This window comes from Humulus lupulus, chromosome 6, assembly GCF_963169125.1.
Source record: "Humulus lupulus chromosome 6, drHumLupu1.1, whole genome shotgun sequence".
Taxonomy (NCBI): Eukaryota; Viridiplantae; Streptophyta; class Magnoliopsida; order Rosales; family Cannabaceae; genus Humulus; species Humulus lupulus.
Genome location: NC_084798.1, coordinates 53,967,858 through 53,973,664, shown reverse-complemented (window position 1 = coordinate 53,973,664; position 5,807 = coordinate 53,967,858).

Here is a 5,807-nt window from a genome sequence, read left to right as displayed (position 1 = left end):
CAATTTGTGGTCTACCAAGTCTTTGGGGAATATTAGGCAAGGGGCCTACGCATGGTGGCATACTTAAATAAGACCAAGGATCTGCTAGCACAATTCGAGGAGTACACCATCAAGTTAGTACCACGAGAGCAGAACTCTAACGCGGATGCTCTAGCAAAGCTAGCTAGTGCAAGAGATGCCAAAACTCTGAATATAGTACCTGTGGAATACTTGGCGGAGCCAAGCATTGATGAACAAGAAGCCATGCCGATCACGATAGCTGACACCTGGATGACTCCCATCAGTGCTTACCTTGAGCAAGGAACCCTCTCAGATGATCGTAATGAAGCAAGGAAGATTATGAGGCAAGCTGCTAGGTACACCATGACGGATGGAGTGTTGTATAGAAGAGGGTACTCCCTACCTCTACTCAGGTGCATAACACCCGACCAGTCAAAAAATTTATTAGCTGAAATGCACGAAGGGTTAAGTGGTGATCATGCTGGGGGGCTGAGTCTATCTAAAAATATTTCTGGCCTACAATGAACGAGGATTATATGGAGTATGTGAAGAAGTGTGATAAGTGCCAGGGATTTTCTAAAGTGCCCAGGGCGCCTCCGAATGTCTTAAAGCAAATGCAGAGCCCATGGCCTTTTGCAGTGTGGGGCATTGATCTGATCGGGAAATTGCCCAAAGGAAAAGGAGGAGTGCAGTTTGTAGTGGTTGCAGTGGATTATTTCACTAAGTGGACTGAGGCCGAACCACTAGCCACGATCACCTCAAAGAAAGTGTTGGACTTTGTGGTTAAGAATATAATATGTCACTATGGTCTGCCCAAGAAGATAGTGTCTGACAAGGGCACCCAATTTGACAGTGACATATTTACCAATTTTTGCACTCGGCATGGCATCACAAAAAGTTTCTCCTCGGTAGCCCATCCAAAGCCAATGGGCAGGTTGAAGCCGTAAACAAAACTCTGAAGGACACTCTGAAAAAGCGTCTAGAGCAAGCTAAGGGTCCTTGGGTGGAAGAATTGCCAGAAGTCCTTTGGTCATACAGGACTACTGCCCGGATAGCAACTGGCCATACCCCATTTTCTTTGGCATATGGGTATGAAGCCATGTTACCTGTTGAAGTAGACCCACCATCTCATCGAAGGACCATGTACAACCAGGAGGAGAATCATCAATTGTTAGCAGAATCTTTGGATTTCCTCGAGGAGAGACGAGAGAAGGCAAACCTGAGAGTTGCTACTCATCAGCAAAAAGTGGCACGCTACTTCAATTCCAATGTCTGAGATCGAAAGTTCAAGGTCGGAGATTTGGTCCTCAGAAAGGTGTTCGTCAGAGACCCGGCAGCTGGCGTACTAGGACCAAACTGGGAAGGACCGTATCAAATTGAGCAAGTCTTGCCACCCGGCACCTACAAGCTTGCTCGGTTAAATCGAGAGCTGATCAGGAACTACTGGAATGGCGAGCACTTGAGGAAATATTATCAATAAATACTGGTTACAGAGTAGTAGCTTTGTATCAAGTGCTTAACTTGTTATTTAAGTTTGTATTGTTTGAGACTCGTTGTTAGACACGTTTTGTCATTTATTTATTACTAGTAATAAAAGAGATCACGCGCAGCGTGGTCGAATCTTGCTACAAATATTGCATATGTGTTGATTATTCTTGCTTGGCAATGTTCAACTGTCATTACAATTTAAACAAAACAAGTATTCTAAAAATAAATATACATATATACCTGGCAGTGTTCAAATGGTCGGTATCCATCAGATGAATGGCCATCATTTAAATAGTTGCATGTTTTTGTAGTGGTTAACTGCTGAAATATGTTTGTATATTCTATGTGTTTCACGAGTAGTAACTACTCGGACAAATTCGGTCAAGTAGCAAGTGATCAAGGATTTTTCAACCCTCAATCACTTGGGGGGCACATAGAGTATACTGGCGTGCAAATAAGGTATACTGGCATGCACTTCAACACAGGCAATAAGAGCACGAGCAAAGATATCTGTTTTTAGGCTGACTTGTAAATTTTTGAAGTCCAAAAAGGCCATTAAGCTAACTTGTTTGACAAAGCTTAAGTAACTTAAAATTTTTAAAATTTTAAGTTAGAAGCAGATATTCATGTGATAATAAACGTTATGCTCATAAAATGTTAGAGCAATAAGAGCGTGAGAAAGTATATTTAGTATGGACTTATAACGTGATAATAAACGTTATGCTCATAAAGGGCATACAGAGACTTTACTATTCACAATAAACTTGTAATCTTTTAAGTGTAAAAAGACTTAAATGTTTCAAGTTAGCTAAAAAAAGAAAAGTACAAATGCCAAACAGCTCGATCATACGAGCAAGAGTGTATAACAAAAAACAAAATAAGGTATGATAGAAGGTTGGTAGGACAACAACTTTTCTGGTCGGGCAGAAGCTTCTCTGGTAGGATGAGGGATCACTGGTCGGCTCTAGTAGGTTGATCAACCCCCTCCTCGACATCAACTGCTCCTTCCGGTCGGAATGATAGCGTAGGGGAAGAAGATGTAGTGCCAGTTGGATTAGCAGCTTCCTCAGCAGCCCTGGCCTCACATTTGGCGAGCTCCTCTGCCTTAATCTCCTCAGTGAGAAAGTCGAGGTTGAGAGGCCTGTTTAGCTTCCACACCTGATAAAAACAGTTGAAGCAGGTCTCCTCGTAGTGAGTCAGATCAGCTTCCTTCTCTTGCTTCAGCTCCTCATTCTCGCGAATTAGTCCCTCGTTCTCTCGAGCTAACCCCTCGTTCTCACGAGTCAGTCTGTCTAGCCGATCATTCAGTGACTTGTTGGCTTGGGTTAGTTGATCATTCCCATCAGCCAACCCCTTAAGGTAGTCCTTTTGCTCAGCCACAGTCTTCTCTGATCGCTCCAACTTGGATTGAGAAGCATCCACCTTAGCTCGAGCCTCCACTAGTTGATCATTTAAGACCTTGATCATCTCCTTGTAGTCGACTGATCGGTGCTGGGAATGACAGATGGTCATGAGCATCTGCATGAAAAACAAAAGGTTACTACAAAGTATGAACATAAGTAACAAACTATCTAATGGTAGAGCACTTACATTCGCCAACTGAGCGATGCCTCTCTCTAAGACGACATCAACACTGAGTCAAGGGAAGGATTCAAAGCCTTGAATCGTTGAAGCGTCATGGAGGGTCTGATCAACTGCCCCCCTCCCAATGGTACTAGCAGTACGTAGTGCCTCGCTCGGGCCAGTCGGACGAGGGGGAGTTAGGCTCGCTGATGGAGGAAGCGAGGAAGGGGTCAACTGCGGGAGCGTAACTAACCCCTCAGGTTGTCTCCCTTGGCTCAGTGGCACTGTCCTCGGGACCTTTCTCAGGGGAGTGGAGCCACTTCCTTTGCCAGATTTCCTCTTCGGGGCAGGAGGAGCGATGCAGTGCCTGAACATCTCTGGATCTGCAAAAGAGGAAAACACGAGATTCGTTAGAAAAAAAATATATAATAAAATGTAGAGAAGTATATTACTACTATAGTTTTATTAGTCTCAAATCACCAAGTTATCAAACATATTGACATGACTACTAGACCTGAGTTGAGGATCTGATCGAGGAAGTCGTCCTCATCGTCAGATGATGAGCTGAGGTCCCTCTCAGGCTGGATGGCCTTTCCCTTCCCAGGCTGAGCGAGAATAGCTGGACTACGCTGATACTCTGGCTGAGGCTCCCTAATGACAAGATCGCCTGGTCTACGGGAGTGCATAGATGACCCATGGGAAAACTGGTCAGTCACCACCTCAGTCCCGGCGTTGGACTGATCGGTCGCATTATTCTCCTCAGTGGTACTCTCCACTGCAATGTTTTGGTCACACAGTAGTAGGCCCACCATCTGAAGGTTGTCCATGGTAACCAAAATTTTCACGTCCTTATCCTCAATACACATGTTAGCCAACGCCTTTGCTCGCTTGAACATCTCTTGAGTAGGCAAGGGTTGCTTGAACGGACCCGCATGTGTAAAAGCCAAGTTGTTGGCTTTGATGTCTGATGTGAAAAATACTTTGTGTAGTATTTCCCGGGGTTCGACTTGTGTGCGATACCACAAAGGTATTTAACCTCCTTTTGCCTGTGAAAGAGGTGGAAAAAACCTGTGTTCTTATGGCTTGGGTTAGTCTTGAAGTCGAACAAGTAATGTTCCTCATGAGGAGTAGGCTCGTCCCAGCCCTCCAGAGAGTAGAGAATATACAGCGCAGACAATGCCTGAATCCCATTCGGTGCGATCTGGAAAGGGGAGATGTTGAAATAATCCGCTACAAACCGGAGAAAAGGGTGTAGCAGGAGTGTCGCTCCTGCGTTGATATGATGCCTGGACCAGGCACAGTATGGTCCGCCGGGCTTGTTGGCTCTCTGGTGAGGGCGCGGACATATCACGTTCACCCCACTCAAACCCAATGCCTGGATGTGTTTGTCAACCATCCCGGGATGAGTTTTGAAGGCTAGGAAGTGAACCAGGAAGGTGTTTCTTCTCCTGCCTTCCGTGGTTTTTGGAAAGCCAAGTGTTGGGCCTCAGTAGCAAACACCTAGGTGATTCATCTCCAAGTCTTGCTTGATTTTGACACCTGAAGAGGTGGTCTCGAAGAAGCTGCAGTGTGGGCCTCACTACATTCCACCACCTTTTGCACCGCTCTGCGGGCAACTTATGGATCTTGGTCCTGGGGAAGTCTATTGGACTTCTTCACCCTCATGGTCAACTGTGCAGCTTGTTGAAGAAACTGCTCTTCGTAGAGGAAGTATAAAGCTGAACGGGGAAGGATCTGCTTGAAGCGGCGGAGGCGGTCCTCAGGAGTGCGACTGATGGAAGACTTTGATGAGGAATTGCTGCTTTGAGGGGTCTTGATTGACTGCGGGACAGATGTATCGGAGTCCGTGTGGTTGTCACCTCCCCTATAGTATCTAAGTAGTAAAATATAGCATGCATGGAAAAAAAAAAATTAGTGCCTAAAAATGTTTAAAAGTGCTTAAAGTGCTTAAGGCATGGTTTCTGAGTGTGCCATGTGCGCGCCATGTGTGCATTCCTGCTGTCCGAAGGGCTGGGTAATGCTTCCGAGCGGATGCTTGTGCATCCGAGGAGCCCAGCGCCCCTGGCGTGCTTACGATAGTGTCTGACTGGGTGCCGAGCGTCAAGGAGAAGCAGTTACGTCCGAGGTGCTGCCGAGCGTATGCCCGAGGAGCTGCGCACCATGCCTACAGGGTGTCCGACCGGATGCCTAGCCCTGTGTGCATCCGAGCCGAGCATCTCCAAAGACCCCGTGTGCATCTGAGCCGAGCGTCTCCGGAGACCCCGTGTGCATCCGAGCCGAGCATCTCCGAGGAGCCCCAAAACAAGCCTTCGGTCGGACACACTTGTTCGAGGAGAGGAAACGCGTCTGAGGGGTTCAAATGGCCCTGTCTGACCCCAAAGCCAAGGGTCCAATCGGACACGGTTGGGACCGAAGAGCTCACCCATGGTCCGATCGGACCACATTCTTATAAAGGGAAAAATGCAACAATGGCCAAACGGCCATACCTAAAATCTCACTATATTCCTTTAGCCGAAAACACAAGCCAAAAATCCCTAACACAAACATATTTTTTCATCCAAAACACACAATCACAAGATCAAAATAGGGAAATTGAAAGGTTTATCAATGTTCTTGAAACCACCTATGCCATCAAAAACCCAAAAACCCATAATCATGATTTAGGTTAAATTGACCTATTTTTCTTGAAATTTTTATGAAATTGAAGAGAATGTTGGGTTACCCATAGTACAAACATCATCAAAACAGCCACCATA